Source organism: Delphinapterus leucas, chromosome 10 (genome assembly GCF_059928025.1).
Source record: "Delphinapterus leucas isolate spDelLeu-1000000601 "Yukka" chromosome 10, BTC_Dleu_Yukka2, whole genome shotgun sequence".
Taxonomy (NCBI): domain Eukaryota; kingdom Metazoa; phylum Chordata; class Mammalia; order Artiodactyla; family Monodontidae; genus Delphinapterus; species Delphinapterus leucas.
The window spans coordinates 29,172,046-29,189,309 of NC_143138.1; the positions used below are offsets into that span (position 1 = coordinate 29,172,046).

Consider the following 17,264-nt stretch of genomic DNA (forward strand, 5'->3'; position numbering starts at 1 on the left):
GTTCCTACTTTTCTATTTCTCTCCCAAACTGGAAAACACGGCAATGATCTCACTTTTAAATCATAGATATGATATCCATGTTACTCCATTTCTGTGGCTTCTGTTAAAGGCAGTCAGCTCATTAAATACTATCACCTAGGCTGCGTTTCAGATTTTGTGTACAGAACTGCATCAATGAATGCCATTGCATTCAAAGTTGAGGGCATGACTCCAGAAATATGTCTGCACCAAAAAGTTGAGTGTTTTGCATGGTTTCCGTTGCTTGGATGAAGTAATCCAATAATTAATGTTGTTTTCCATTGAGTAAGTCTTCTCAAGAGGATATTTTAAAAAGACCTGGCCTGAAAAAATTGTGTGTGTGTGTGTGAATTTTAATGGCAGGCAAATAATCAACATGGATTGTGTTTACCACAGGCTTTCTGTGGTAAATATTCAGAAATTTCAAATAATGTACTTAAATGGTTACTAAGGCCTCTTAAAACCATCCAATCTATTATTTATCCCCTCGTCCTCCCTCTTATTGTTTGAAAGGCATTTTGGCAAAAGTAATTTCTTCATTTTCCTATCTCCTTTTGTATTTTTTTTTCAAGTTACAGTTTTAAAGATGATTTGTTTATACTGGCTGTTGTGGTTCCCAAACATATCAGAAGCCTTATGCTTATGCATTTATATCCCCTGGGACTCCACAAAGCGACTCCTTTCATGGCCTTCAATATCTGTCCTTTCCATACCAATGAGTTTCTTTTTCTTTTTAATAAATTTATTTATTTATCTATTTATTTTTATTTTTGGCTGCGTTGGGTCTTTGTTGCTATGCGTGGACTTTCTCTAGCTGTGGCGAGTGTGGACTACTCTTGCGTTGCAGTGCACGAGCTTCTCATTGTGGTGGCTTCTCTTGTGGCAGAGCTCGGGCTCTAGGCGTGCGGGCTTCAGTAGTTGTGGTGCACGGGCTCAGTAGTTGTGGTGCACGGGCTCTAGAGCGCAGGCTCAGTAGTTGAGTAGCATGGGCTTAGTTGCTCTGCAGCATGTGGGATCTTCCCGGACCAGGGAACGAACCTGTGTCCCCTGCATCGGCAGGTGGACTTTCAACCCCTGCGCCACCAAGGACACCCGAGAAGCTATACTCATTTATCTCTATGCTTTTAAACGGGGTGTCAGCCGAGGGAAACCAGATCCTTTGTTTCACCCTCCACTAATACATCAGTGACCCAGTCGCTCCTTACTCTGCTGTCACAAAGGGAGCTGGACACTTTATTTTTCCTATGACAAATCTAAAGTAGGTAATCACTCTTTTCTCTAGATAACCAGGCAACACCCACAGTCAAAGAGGATTCTCTCTTTCTAGTTCATTTAAACTCATAATTTCACATAGGCCCGTAATGATACACCAAACCACACAAATAGTTCAGTTTCATCCTACTGCTCCCAGGCAGAGAAAAATACAGGTTAGCTGGTAAGGCAGGGTACTGAAAGCAGAAGTTCATCTCAAATCCTTAAGCCAAATGGACAATTTCATGGCTATGTTACCAGCCCATTTCCCCAAGGTTCACTGGGAAAAGGGGTGCTTCCTATTTTGGGGGGTGCAGGGAGCTGTGTGCCCTGCATGGTGGGAGTGCACAGGGAGTGCCCTTCTAGTTTCCATGTCATGGTCGTCCCCAGGAAGCCAATCACTCCAGGGTGACTGCCAAGGCACCTGGGCCAAAGGACTCTACGCCTTTTAATGTAATACAAATTTCTATGAAGGGCTATAGCCTTCCAAGGAAGTTAAAGTAATTAAAACCTGGCTTTAACATAGAGGTCATTTGTTCCATACATTGAAATCAATTCAGTTACATTTTGATGCACACATCGTGCCAAGCGGTCACGATGAACAAAGCACTACCTGAATGCTTAAGAAGAGCAAGTCTCACCCGTGGAGGGAAGACAAGACCTGGGTAGCTTTCCCTTCCTTTTTTTAAAAACAGCTTTTTTGGGCTTCCCTGGTGGCGCAGTCATTGGGAATCTGCCTGCCAATGCAGGGGACACGGGTTCGAGCCCTGGTCCAGGAAGATCCCACATGCTGCGGAGCAGCTGGGCCCGTGCGCCACAGCTACTGAGCCTGCGCTCTAGAGACAGCGGGCCACAACTACTGAAGCCCATGCGCCTAGAGCCCATGCTCTGCAACAAGAGAAGCCACCGCAATGAGAAGCCTGCACACTGCAACGAAGAGTAGCCCATGCACAGCAATGAAGACCCAATGCAGCCAAAAAATAAATTAATTAATTAATTTTAAAAAATAAAAAATAAATAAAAATAGCTTTGTTGAGGTTTACTTTGCATATCCATAAAAGTGAAGTACAATACAAAGAGGTGAAGTAACTTGCCTAATATCTCGTAGCTGGCAAGAGGTCAAGTCAGGATGTGAAACATGACAGCCTGCATCCTATCCTCATAACCACCAGATGGAAGTACCTGAGGCTCAGGGAGCTATAGAACCTGTCCAACACAGCTACTCAGTCACAGGGATTAAACTGAAACTTTGAGTTTGTCTATCCCCAAATCTTTCCTTTTTTACTACATTACATTGGTCTCACTCCAAACTGTGGGGAGCTTTGAACACTGTAGCTTCCCAATTACTTTAAAAATGTTTCTTTCATGCCCATTACTCATTCAACAAACAAGTCATGTAGTGAGTGAATTGGGCCAGAGCCACAGAGCTCCAGAGAACTAAGGCATGGCTGGATCCTGGGGGATCACAATCTTGTGTGGAAACAGACACAAAAACAATGAATTCTAACAGTAGGAACCTGTAAAAAGTACTCTGTTTGGAGAATAGGAAGGACTAAATTCCACCCAAGAAAGCAGAAACTTGAAGCAGCAGCCCAGGAGACATGCTGATGACAGAGTCTATTCTTAATTCTTCATAATAGGGCACAGCTGAGAGCAGAATCAGAATAGCATTTTAAGACTAGTTGATGGAGGATGGAAATTGATGGAGAGGAGATAAATTGTTAGGTCAATCAGGAACAAGATGCGAGATACTAGGGATCCTAAGTTAGGGCCGTGAACACAGAGAAGGGAAGGTGGGGACAGATGGCACAGCAAACACACAGTTATGTTTTTCCACTATGTTCTTTTTTTATTAATACCACATCCATTTGCAGTTTTATAGGAACCAAGATTTGAGCTCCTTAGGTGCTGCTATACTTTCATGTTGCATGCACATATACGCACACAGTTTCACTAGTAATTTTTCACCTACAGATTTTTCTTAAAAAAAAAAAATTCCCGTGTGGCACAAAGATCTGTAGGTGCGGAGGCTTCCAGGGCAGAAAAAGGTCCTTTGGAGGGGAAGCCCAAAAAGATGATCAGTGATCAGTTAATTATTAAGTCCACCAATGTGTTCAACACTGGGCAGGAGGACTTATAGAGGGAAAGGGTGTGAGGGCTCAAGGTGGAACCTCTAATTACTCCTTGATTCAGTGGGGAATTTTGTTGACCCAGAGAAAAGGAAGAGAATCCTAAAGTTCTCATGCATAAAACCTTCCCTCCCTTTTCCCACATACACAATTCCTTCCTTTAGAGGTCTTTTGGGGTTAGAAAGTTGTCCTCTGGCAGTGCAAATGCTTTTGGGAGAGTACCTGACATCTGGGACGAAATGGATGAGAGGTTAAGACAAATGTTCTCCCATTTTTAATTTTGCTAAAGATTTTGCTGAAGTTTGTGAGAGAAAATTCTAATTTTGAGTAGCTCTTATTATTACAAGGGCACTATCTTCATTTCCATATTTGCACTAAATAATCAAGACCCAGTTCTTCTCTTTGCCATCTTTCCTCTTCCCTAGCAGCCGCAGACAAGAGGGTCGAGCTCTGCAGTTTTGGTGGGTATACAATCTACCCTGGACACCGGAGGCTCTACACCAGGACCTACTGGAAGGTTTTCCAACTTCATAATGCAAATTGCAAGTTGGCGTTCCTTTCCAAGAGGAATCCTTGGCAGGTAAACTGGACTGTTCTCTCCAGAAGAAAGCACAAAAAGGGAGAGCTGAAGAAATTTTAAAAGGAGCCCACGGTATAGTCAAATTCCAGAGGCCATCACCGGTATAGCCCTTGCTGATATAAGGGCTAAGAGGAATCAGAAAGGCTTAACTAGAACAACCTAACAGGGCTGCCAAGGAAGCAAAAGAGGGCTAAGAAAGCACCTAAAAATACAGCAAAGGCTGCTGCTAAGCCTCCCTCGAAGGCAGCACCTAAGAAAAATATTGTGAAGCCCGTGAAGGTTTCTGCTCCCTGAGTTGGTGGAAAATGTCAAATTGTCAAGTGAAGGTTTCTGCTCCCTGAGTTGGTGGAAAATGTCAAATTGCCACATCAGATTTTTAAAATCAATTAATTATTATTTGTTAGATCAGATTTTAAAATAAAGATCTGACTCTAAAAAAGGGATTCCGTTCTTAAAACAAGGCATACATATTCACATCTTTCCCTTTCCTCTATACTCATTTCCTCTCATCCCTGCTTTTTTTTTTTCCCCAACAAATTTGTTCAGAGCCTTCTAGGAGTTAGCCATCAGCTGGACCTTCCCTGGTCCCAAATATCTAGGCATGATTGTCTTGAACCCCACTCTATGCCCCATGGGAGTGCAAAGCCCACCCTGAGATAACCACGTTCCCAGGAAGCTTAGAGTTTGTTCTGATCCGAGCTCCTGTTTGTTCCTGAGTTCACAGGTTGATGAATCACCTGGCAAAATTCTAGGTGCTGCCCCTTCTTCCTGCTGAAACTTTCACTCCAAGCATGTGATATAGGACTTCCTGAAGACTTAAGGGGACAGAGGGAGGGTTTACAATGCAGTAAGGCAATAGCTTCAAATCTACTGTCATCCAGCCTTATCACTAACAGTGACTTTCTACAGTCCCAGCCCACACACCCAGTGACGCCACCTTCCTGCTCTCTTCCTCATGCCTCTTAAACTTCTTCTCTTTGCTTTCTGAGAAGGTACCCAGGTCCCAGGCTAATGGGGTATTTGAGAGCTCGGCAGCACAGTAGGGGATCTCTATTTAGCAGAATCCAGCCTTGGTAAATGGAAATTTGTGGTTGTAAGTAGCAGGTTTCCTCCTCCCCCGACTCCCATTGCTCTCTGTCTCTACTACTGCATGTTATCTTCCCTTTAGGAGATTTTAGCCTCTTGGGAATAACACCTAATAAAGATATGTACAAAGTGCTGAAAGGACATCAGGAAAGGGAAGACTTGCATGCAAAGGGGCCTGTGGGGATTAAGGGAAAGCGTTATGAACAGTCCACGCATGCCTGCATCCATCCTCCCATCCATCCTCCCACCCACCCATCCATCCATCCATCCATCTATCCATCTAACATTGACTGAGTGCCAGCTTAAGTGCCAGATACCGCTCTAGCCATTGGAGATACAGTCATGAACAAGACAGCAAGGGCTCTGCCCTATCACGGTTTATATTCCAGTTGGGGGCTATGAATTTGGATTCATGTTTTGCAGGAAGAAGCAGCATTCACCGCATAGGTAAGGGAGTCAAGTCAAGACTTTTCCAGCAGAGAACAGGATACATAAAGCCATAAAGGCAAGAAAGAAAATGAAATACAATTAAAGCACTAGGAAACTTAATACGCTTGGCTCATAGGATATGCAGTGGGAAGGCGAAGATGGAGGCAGGGCCAGGCACGCATATAGCTGGGAGTTTGGATATTATCCTGTGGCAAAGGGAAGGTTTGATCAATTGTACAACGTCCCTGTCTTTCTTTTTCCTGCTGCTGTGCCCTCTCTTCATCTCTATTCCCGTCAGCATGTGTGCTTGTCATTCTCACCAAATGAGTCCATAGAGATAGGAGCGCTGATTTATTTGAGCAGACATGTGTCAACATCATTTGGAGAAAAGGCACCAGACCCATTATATACACTCAAATAATGTAATTAGGACTAGTTTGAAAGCAGCAAACCTCAAGCTTTCTTAATTCAGTCCTGACTGTTTCAGCCCACTCTGCTTCTCAGCCTGTCTTCCAAACTAACTTCTACTTCTCCATCTCTCCACTCGTCAGCTCCTTTTCCCCAACACACACACACTTCAGTCATCTCAGGCTCTCCCCTGTTGTCTTGACTCTTGTCATGGCAAGCCATGATAGTCACTGGATTTCCACAGCAAGGAAGGGGTATATTCTTAGACACCATCTCCCTTAATGTGGGCGAAGGTACTATAATAAAAACATGTTTCAATCCTAATCTCTTCACATCTTTGTTGGATTCATGCAATTCTAAAGGCAAGATCTGGATGGGACCTTAGAGACCGTCTAGTGAAATCTAGCTCCTTCATTTTAGAAAAAAACAGATCAGGGGAATTTATCTCAAGCTAACAAGACTCTGGAGCTGAAAGCAACAGAGGCACATCTTGGTTCCCTACTCTGATGGGGGATATGCATGTGTGTGTGTGTGTGTGTGTGTGTGTATGTACGTGTGTGTGTGTTGGAGAAAAGTGTGTGGTAGGAGACCCTGGTCCATGCAGGCAGGTGGAAAATGTAAGACGCAATCCCAGCAGCCATACAGCCAGGCTTTACGGATGTTGGAACATTCTAAGGTTCTGCAGGGGTTGATACAGCACAGAAACCAGGCATCGGGTCACATACCCAGAATTAGGGAATTCTTAGTCCCACCCAAGTGTTACACCTGGTGACAGCCTCACTCCTCTTATCTCTGCCTCTGCTATTCCTGCTACTTTGCTGCCACAGGTTAATAACTTGAGAAGAAAAAAACCAACTCGTCTGTCTCCTTTATGGCTCATGCTAACCCTTGGCCTCTCCTGATTGCGGTTTCTACTTGCTGGGTCTCTGTGGATCATCGGCTTTTGCCCATTGCTAAGTCCTTCTCTCAGTCTAGCCTTTAAAGTTCCCAAGAGGGAGTTCCCTGGTGGCCAAGTGGTTAGGATTCCGGGCTTTCACTACCGTGGCCTGGGTTCAGTCCCTGGTCAGGAACTGAGATCCTGTAAGCTGCATGGCGCTGCCAAAAAATAAAAAAAAGTTCCCGAGAGAGGGGCTGATTGGTTCGTTTAGTTTCCTCCTCCCTTCCCTCCTTCCTTCCTGCCTTCCTTCCTCCCTCCCTCCCTCCCTCCCTCCCTTCCTTTATTTTTGGCTGCTTTGGGTCTTCGTTGCTGCGTGCGGGCTTTCTCTAGTTGCGGTGAGTGGGGGCTACTCTCCGTTGCGGTGCACAGGCTTCTCATTTTGGTGGCTTCTCTTGCTGTGGAGCACGGGCTCTAGGCATGCGGGCTTCCGTAGTTGTGGCACGAGGGCTCAGTAGATGTGGCTCGCAGGCTCTAGGGCACAGGCTCAGTAGTTGTGGCACATGGGCTTAGTTGCTCCGCAGCATGTGGGATCTTCCTGGACCAGGGATGGAACCCGTGTCCCCTGCATTGGCAGGCGCATTCTTAACCACTGCGCCACCAGGGAAGTCCCCCTTTAGTTTCATAGTTATTCTTCGTGGACAATATTCTTGTGTCAGATCTCGAAGACTGCCACCTGGCCTGGGCATCAGCTGTGCTAGGACTCATCGCCTGTGCCCAGGGTGGCAGTAATTTGCTTTTGTTAGACAGGACTGTGCTGGTGGCAGTGTTGAACCCCCTCTCCAAGCAGCCTCTCCCATAACTTTTAGTGGCTGAGGTAGGGCTCAAATCCAGGTGTTCAGACTCCTTGCTCTGTGCCCTCCTCATCATGCCAAACTCACCTGGTTCTCACTGGTCCTGTGTGTTTCTTCCTCACCAGCTCCCACTCCTCGTGGCATCCAGTCTCCCATAGAGCAGGACCCAGGGTCAGATCCTGGAATTATAGAAAAGGATGTGATAAACTAATTATAACTGAGAATGGCTTAGTCTATATCCTGGGTATTTACATTTTAATGATACCTTAAGCCGAACAAATTACCCTCTAATGCAGCATTTCATACTGTGCTAGAAGGAAAGAAAGATTTGGGAGGGAGCAAATTTCCCAGGGCTATTCCAATTACCATACAAACAACAACTTATTCTGCGTGCCAATAAATATAGCTTCCAGCCTCTTTTACATATATTATCTCCCCGGTCACCACTTTTATTTCACTGATGAAGATTAAGAAATGAATAACTTTTCTGGGCATAAACCAGATTAAGGGTTGAGATGGGCACAAATAAGCACATTTTATGCTCTAAAAGAGGCTCAGAAGTCACAAGGTGAAGGATGGGAAGGTCCTTTTATAAGGGAAAAAGGTTCTAATTTAAGAATTCTCAAACTTTCCATTACCCATTGCACTCTCCTGCAAGGGAGAGGTAAGTTGTCATTCACGGACCTGAAGTTAATTCTCTTGTATTCCTGTAGAGTTATTGAAACGGAGCAGGACCCTGTGCAGCTCCTGGGTACAAACCCTTTCTGCGTCTCTCGTTTCTTATTTGTAGGAAATAGGCTTCATTCAGCCACCGTGACCTTCCCTGAGTTCCAAAGGGCAGATTCGAACAGTTGCTGATCAGAGAAGAGAGGGGATGCAGAAACAAGGGAGGAGTAGTCAAGAAACAACAGTGCAGCCTTGGGGCAGGGTCCTGGTTCCTCCTCAAGGAATAGACGTAACAATATCTTTGAGCCCTTCTGCAGAACCAAGGCCCCCACCCAGGTGGAGGATGGCAACTTCAGGCTGAGCGCAAGATTCCTGGAGCACCTCCCCACTACCTCACCACCAACCCATCAGAAGGAAGTCACACACCCTGCAGCCCTCACCCAAATGTTGCCTATAAAAACCTCTTCCCCCAGATCGGCGGGGAGTTTGGGGGTTTTGAGCATGAGCCACCCCTTCTCCTTGCTTGGCCCTGCACTAAACCTTTCTCTGCTCCAGACTCTGACTTTTTGGTTGGTTTGGCCCCACTATGTGTCAGGGACATGAACTTTGTTCGGTAACATTATTTTTTAATCAACAAATATTATTATAGTGCCTATTAGGGACTGGGTGATATTTTTAAAATGCCAGTTACATATCCACTGTAAATATTTTTATTTTTACATTCATTTTACCTTATTGTTTTCAAACCCAAGTCCATGTGCCTGATACACGGTAAAGCCGAACAAACAGAAACAGAGTTTTGGGGCAGAGAAAGGTTTTTTGCCGGGCCAAGCAGGAGAACAGGTGGCTCATATTCAAAAGATGCAAACTCCCCAATGTCTTTTAGGGAATAATTTTTTTAAAAAATTTATTTATTTTTGGCTGCGTTGGGTCGTCATTGCTGTGCACGGGCTTTCTCTAGTCGCGGCGAGAGGGGGCTACTCTTTGTTGCGGTGCGCGGGCTTCTCATTGGGGTGGCTTCTCTTGTTGCGGAGCACGGGCTCTAGGTGCACAGGCTTCATTAGTTGTGGCACATGGGCTCAGTAGTTGTGGCTCTCAGGGTCTAGAGCACAGGCTCAGTAGTTGTGGTGCATGGGCTTAGTTGCTCCGCAGCCTGTGTGATCTTTCCGGACCAGGGCTCAAGCCCATGTCCCCTGCATTGGCAGGCGGATTCTTAACCACTGCACCACCAAGGAAGCCCTGGGAATAGTTTTTAAAGGAAACATTTGGGGTGAAGGCTGCAGGGGGCATGACTTTCTTCTGATTGGTTGTTGGGAGGTAACGGTGGTTACCGGGAATCTCAATCATCAACCTTCTGGTTCCAAACGGTCTGGGATCTTTGCAGGTAGTTAGCATCCTTCACCTGGGTGGGGGCCTTAGTTCCTGCAGAACAACTCAAAGATACAGTATCAGATTGTTATGGATATCCCTTGAGGAGGAACTGGGACTCAGGTTTTATCAGTTTTATGTTACACTATTGTTTCTTGACTGCTTTTCCTCAGTTTCTGCATTCACTCACTTCTATAATTAGCAATTGCTTGAATTTGCTCTTTGGAACCCAGGGAAGGCCTAGGGGAATAAAGCCTTTTTCCAGAAACAAGAACTGGGGGACATGGAAAGGCTTTTGTACCCAGGAGGGCTCCACAGTGTCTTGCTTGGTTTCAATACCTCAAATAAAATTGAGAACGTGTGTATGTATATGCATATATGTACAATATTCTTAACTAATATTTACATTAATTTCATGTTATATTACAAAGATTTTTACATAACTAAACATATGGAAAGACATTATCTCGAAACATATTATTGTAATAACTATATAATATTCCATTATTTCAATATATAATATAATTTAAATATTTCCCTCCTGGTGGATATTTAGGTTGTGAAATTTTCACTATTGCAATGATGCTATAAGTCTCCTACATAAATTCTTGTTTGCATTGATGATTATTCCTTAGGATAGATTCCCAGATTGGGAAATAATGAAAGAGCATGATGATGTTTAAGGCAAAAAAAAGCTATCTTTGAGGCTGAGTTGTAAAGAAGCTGCAGTGTCAGACATGGGAACAAGGCCAGGAACCCCTTTCCAAGTACAGAGAAACATCTTTGAGTGAACATTCAGTTTCCTCCATCAAGGGAAGGGAGCCTGCTTTGAGGCGTGGCTTGCATTTTGTCCTCCATTTTTCTGTTGGAGAATTGTACAGCCCGAGTTTGGAGGGCAAGTAAGTCCTTTCATATCATTGACAACCTCTCTTGGCTTAAACTGTACTCTCCTTTCAATGGACTTTGCTGAGAATAGCATCCAGAGGACTGTCGGGGCTCACAGCATCTGGCCCCCCACCACCCTGTTGGCCATCTTCGGCATTCTCCCCTTCCTTCAGTGCCTTGAAGGGGCCACATTCTTTAAAGGCTTTAGTGCAGCCTTTTCTCTCCGTCTGGAATATTCTTCCCCACACTCTTTATGTGCTCTTGCTCTTTTTCCTCCTTTGGGACTCAGTTTTTTTTTTTTGCGGTACGCGGGCCTCTCACTGTTGTGGCCTCTCCCGTTGCGGAGCACAGGCTCCGGATGCGCAGGCTCAGCAGCCGTGGCTCATGGGCCCAGCTGCTCCGTGGCATGTGGGATCTTCCCGGACCGGGGCACGAACCCGTGTCCCCTGCATTGGCAGGCGGACTCTCAACCACTGCGCCACCAGGGAAGCCCCTGGGACTCAGTTTTAAGCATACCTCCTCAGAGAGTTCTTGCCCATGTCACTCAGAATGTTGCTACTTTGTAGAACTTACTAAAACTTCTAATTATTTTACTTAATTCTCTTTTTACTTGTTTTTTACCCTCTGCTTCCCACCCGTGATGGAAGAGTGGGTTCTCTGGAATCCCTGGAGCCTCTCGCAGTGACTGGCACGTAGTAGGCATTCTATAACTATTTACTGTTGAATTTCTGGACAGTTTGGCCGGTTGTGACAGGGGGACAAAGTGTACAGTAAGATGAGATGTGGACTCCAGAGCCACATTTGGACAGCAGGGACCTGGGCGCCAGGTCCAGGGTTGAGTTGATCTGCGTTACCTGCCGTGGTAGCTGAATAATTTTCTTTTTTCCTTTTTTTTTTTTTTAATCAGGGTAGAGTTGTGTTACAATGTTGTGTTAGTTTCTACTGTACAGCAAAGTGGAGTTTCCTGTGCTATACAGCAGGTTCTTATTAGTTATCCATTTTATGCATATTAGTGTATATATGTCAATCCTGGTCTCCCAATTCATCACCCCCTCCCACCTTCCCCACCTTGGTGGTAGCTGAATAATTAATAAAAGATGTCCATGTCCGCATTCCTGGAACCTGTGACTATCTCAGAATGAAATACTGAGGTTTGTTTGGCCAAGACGCCAGCCAAGCAACCAACCCCAAGGTTGGGGTAGTTACGATCTGGGTTCAAAAGCTAGAACACCACCTATGAAGAGTCCAGTTCAGCAGAAATCTGAACTACAGTAGTCCCAGCACCCACTGAGGCCCCAGTTAAACCAAGACAAGACCAGATACTGAAGCCAAAGGTGAGTGTAAGCCTGAATGGACCTCAAGATATACCCTGTTTGTGGGAGTTGAGTACAGAAAGTATGTAATTGAAACACTATGGACTGTGATATTACACTTTGGTTGGAATCTTGACTTAGCCACTTCCTAAGTATAATAGCCAGGTAAACTTGGGCAGTCCTTTAACCTACCTGAGATTTAGTTTTCTCATCGATAAAATGTCAGTCAAAACACCTACTCTACAGGATAGTTGTGAAGATTAGAAATTCCATTTATGGCGTGCCCAGGACATAGTAGGTTTGCAAATGGTGATTATTATTATTACTGGAGTGTCTTCCAGGGACCCATTGCCAGAGTCATGGATCAGGGACTAGGGCTCTATCTTAGCTTGGTTCTAGTGGATGGGGTGTTTGTTCCCCCACCCCAAATCCCCAAAAGGGAGGCAGACATAAGAAAGGGATATACTAAGGGATCAGATCCTTTACCCCACTGGCTCCCCTACTTCCGATCTCGAACCCTGTTTAGCACAATTTGGCAAACCATGAAACAGGAAATATGTGCATTTCTCTACCTGGTAGACAGCCTATGAAACCTCTGTCCAATAAGTTAACTTTCAATCTCATTTTCTTCATCTCTCAAATAAGGGTAATAATAGTATCTTCCATGGAGGGTTATTATAGATAGGAAATTTAAATAATGCATATAAAACACTTATCAAGGAACCCGGTATGTGGCAAGAGCTCAGTAAATACTAACTGTTGCTGAGGTTGGGGGCAGTGAAGGTGAGCCTGAAGATGCTAATGGTGAGGATGGTGAGAAGGATGAGGTTGAGGATTACGATGCAATGAAAGTGGCTTCTTGATTAAATTCAGGGGACACCCTGGGACTTGACAGTTCTCACACAGCCTTAGGGCAGAACTCTTTCTGGAGGGAGGATGCTTAAAACGACACAAATTTCTTCTCTTACAATGGTGCAGTCAGAATTTTTAAATCAGTCTCACTGAGCTAAAGTCAAGGTGTCAGCACGGCTGGTTCCTCCTAGAAGCTCTGGGGAGAATCCATTTCCTTGTGTTTTTTAGCATCTAGAAGCCACCTACACTCCTGCACTCGTGGCCTTCGTCCATCTTCAAAGCGCATCACTCTAACCTCTGCTTCTGCCATCACACTTCCTCCTCGATCCTTTGACCTTCTTACCTCCCTCTTCTAAAAACCCTTGTGACCACATTTATGACCCACCAGACAACCCCAAGTAATCTCCCCCCATCTCAAGATCCTTGACGTCATCACATCTGCAGAGTTTCTTTTGCTTTATGAGGTAACCATCACAGGTTCTGGGAATTAGGACGTGGCTTTGGGTGGGGCGGAGAGGCTCCTCCACCTACCCCAATCACCTGCCATCTGTCCCCATGCCCTCACTTCCTCAGCGTAGATTCCGGGACCCACCTCTGTGAGGCCCCCATTGCAGGCACCCTCCACACCCTGCTTCTCCCTTCTGTTGTAGGCTACAACTTCACCCAGTCCTCCATGTGCTTGCATCCAAGCAGCTCGACCAGTCTGGAGAAAAACACAACCGTGCCAGCGGGTCCCACCTTACGTTTTTTGCCCCAGATCTGAAGCAGGCCCTCAGCATTAGAGCAGACAGCTTGCCACAGACCAGGGCACAGACAGGTAAGGGAGAGGTAGAATGATTCATTTTGAGATGATAACGTCCAAGGAAAAAAAGATAGCAAAGGTTAAACGGGGATAAGGCAATCTCCTTTGGATTCACAAATGAATTGTGAGGACCATTTGCCCTGAGTGGGAAGAGTTTTTATGCAATGCCCTCTGGGTGATGGAATTCTAAGGCAGAGGGAAAGTTACGTGGCCAATGCAGAAAAGGGGAATCTTTCCAGGTCTGCTAAGAAGCTAGAGGAAAACGTTGTGTAAGTACAGGGCTTAAATTCTTATCAGGGAGACAGAACATGATAAGGTAAACACATAAAGATAAAATACAATGCCAGGTAAAGAAAAATGCTGATAAAAATAAAACAGGGAAGAGTACGGAAAATAACAAGGATTGTTATTTTAGAACGAGAAGCTGCAGTAATGACCTATATGGGGAAAGAAGCTAAAAAAAGAGGGGATATATGTATACATGTAACTGATTCACTTTGCTGTACAGCAGAAACTACACAACATTGTAAATCACCTATACTCCAATAAAAATTAAAAAAAAAAAAGGAAAGAGGAGTTGGAGAGGGCTTCTCTGAGGAGTGGCACGTGAGCAGTGAGGGAGGAGGAAAGAGATAGGCTGGGGAGGAGGGGAGGAAGTGCAAAAGCCCTGGGGCAGGATCTGGGTAGTGAGTTTGAGAACCTGCCGGGGAAGTGGGTGTGGCTGGAGAGGAGTGAGCCTGGAAAGGACTGGTAGGACAGGTTTCCAGGGGTTGTACCCCAGAGAGTCTTAGAGGACCTTCTGTCTTTGCTTGGCTGTTCCTCTGGTGGGGGAGACAGATGCCCCTCTCCTCGTCTCAACGGCACAGCTAAGCTGCCTTCAGGAAAGCCATCCTCGTGTGTCATCTCTGCTGAGAAGCCCTCCTGTATCCCCTGAAGGTGTAACTGATCATGGCCGCTTGCATCCTTCTGTGGTCCTGAGAGTCCCCACCTCGGGCAAGTCTTTATTTCTCAAGATCCCAGCCTCTGCGTCGGACCAGCTCAATCTTCCTGCAGGAGTCGAAAGGAACCATCCCTTCCCAAGTTCTGATACCCAAGTCATCACCCCATGACAGCCTCTTGCAGAGGATTTGCTTCTTCCTCTTATATTTGGAAAGATATTTGGCTTTCTTCTCCATTGTCTGGTTTGGTTCACTTCTCCTATTGTTGCTTTTTTGTTCCATGATTAGCATCTTGGACATAGGGGATGAAGAAGGACTCTAAAGTGTAAGTGAGGTCAGGGGGAGGTGGGAGAAAGCTTGGAAGGTGAAGCTGAGAACATGTGATTCAAGGAAGGGTAAAGAAACAAAACAGAGCAAGAAGAAGAGTCCGACACCCCTGGGAATCAGCTTCCACACCACTGCTGCTCGCACCTTCTGCCTGGTCCAGGGGCCAGAGGGGACGTCCTTGACTGTCCTTACCAGGTGGCCCAGCCCCGCCTGCTCTTGCAGCTGAAATGCCAGAGGGTTGGGGAGCTCATCTTTGAGGCTGAAAAATGGGCCACAGGTTTTAAATCTGGTCATTACACTGGTCAAAACTGAGGACTGAAAAGGCAAAGCCCAATATTAACGACAACATAATTACAAAAACCAAATGTAATTTTTTTTTTTTTTTTTGGCCGTGCTGCACAGCTTGTGGGATCTTAGTTCCCCAACCAGAGACTGAACCTGGGCACTGGTGGTGAAAGCACGGAGACCTAACTACTGGACCGCCAGGGAACTTCCCGAATGTAACTTTTGAGACAAATCTCACCACTCTGGTTTATTGTACAAAATAATCCAAAGAGTAGGCCAGCTAGGCAAGCCTGGGTTCAAGTCTTGATTCTGAAACTTCACACCTGTGTAACTTAGGTATCTAAGTACATTGTAAGATGTAAGTACAAAGCTTAAATTCTTATCAGGGAGACAGAACACGATAACGTAAACACATAAAGATAAAATACAGTGCCAGGTAAAGAAAAATGCTGATTAAAAATAAAACAGGGAAGAGTACGGAAAATAACACGGATTGCTATTTTAGAAAGAGGAGTTGGAGTAATGACCTATATGGGGAAAGAAGATTTACTTCTTACAATGTAAGAAGTTACATTTCTTCACACTTGAGTTTTTCTTGCATGTAAATGTGGATAAAATTATCCAGCTCACAAATGCACAAATTAACAAATGAGATCTACCTAGCAAGTTGCCTAGCCTGTAGTTAGCGCTCTTTCTCGTTCCTTTCTAGCTTTCCCTCCCTCGGTCCCTCCCTTCACCCCTTCCTTCTGATTTTTTAAAGAGTGCTATGACAGTCTAAAGATATTTAGAAAGTACAGATATACCAAAAAGATTTTAATAAACATGTTGACATGTTTCTAAGGAAAAGTTTCAGTGTGTATAACAGGTGTCATACCAAACAAAAAACAATAAGGAGAGAGAGACGGAGAAAAAGAAGAGAAGGAAAGTAAGAAGGAAGGAAAAAAGGAAGGAAGGAAAAGACTACATAATTCTCTTTCTCCCCTTCCTTTCTCTCTTGGAATATAAATTCCTGGGGGGTAAGTTTCCCAAACATATTCTTGTTTTTATATCAGCTCAAGTCAAAGTATCCCAGAAAAAAGTTTGGATTTACTACTAATCTTGAATTAAGCAGGCAAATGTTTCTCAAGCCCCTGTTTGAAGAGTATTGTTCCAAGTGCTGTGAGGTAACACAAACACGAATAAGAAATAAGAACTACCAGCAATCCCACTTCTGGGTATTTATCCAAAGAAAATGAAAACACTAATCCAAAAAGATATCTGCAGCCCCATGTTCACTGCAGTACTATTTGCAATAGCCAAGGTATGGAAACAGCCTAAGTGTCCATCAATGGATGAATGGATAAGGAAATTCTAGTATGTGTGTAAAAACGAAGTAAAGCTTGCCATTTGCAGCAACATGGATGGACCATAAAAAAGAAGGAAATCTTGCCATTGGCAATATAACAACATGGATGGAACTCGAAGGCATTATGCTAAGTGAAATAAGTCAGACAGATAAAGACAAATACCATATGACTCTCTTATATGTGGAATCTAAAAAAACAAAACAGGGACTTCCCTGGTGGCGCAGTGGTTAAGAATCCGTCTGCCAATGCAAGGGACACGGGTTCAAGCCCTGGTCCGGGAAGATCCCACATGCCGCAGAGCAACTAAGTTCTGTGGGCCACAACTACTGAGCCCGCACACCACAACTACTGAAGCCTGCATGCCTAGAGCCCGTGCTCCGCAATAAGAGAAGCCACTGCAATGAGAAGCCCGCGCACTGCAACGGAGAGTAGCCCCTTTTCGCTGCAACTAGAGAAAGACTGCGCGCAGCAACAAAGACCCAACGTAACCAAAAATAAATTAAAAAACAAAACAAAACTCCCAAAAGACAAGCACATAGATACAGAGGACAGATTGGTGATTGCCAGAGGTGGAGGGTAGGGGTGGGAGAAATGTGTGAATGGGGTCAAAAGGTAGAAAAAGCCAAACAAACAAATTTGAAAAACTTTCAATAGTGTGGATATATAATGGCTGGGGGCAGTGTACATAGTGAATTTAGAGATCTGTCTTCAGCGAGGGTTGGAGGTAAAGGGAGGATGGATCTCAGGTTCTTTCCTGATCTGAGCTGAATAAAGTTGCATTTCTCAAACTGGGTCTTAGTTTCTGCCACCAGCAGGAGTCATTGCCAAGCAGCTGGGTAGGATTCTAGCTTTA

At 44.8% G+C, this 17,264-nt stretch overlaps 1 pseudogene; it reads left to right on the forward strand.

The window, feature by feature from the left end:
* Positions 1-3,637: 3,637 nt before the first annotated feature.
* On the forward strand, positions 3,638-14,624 carry LOC149748189 (large ribosomal subunit protein eL24-like; annotated as a pseudogene).
* The last annotated feature ends 2,640 nt before the right edge of the window (positions 14,625-17,264 follow it).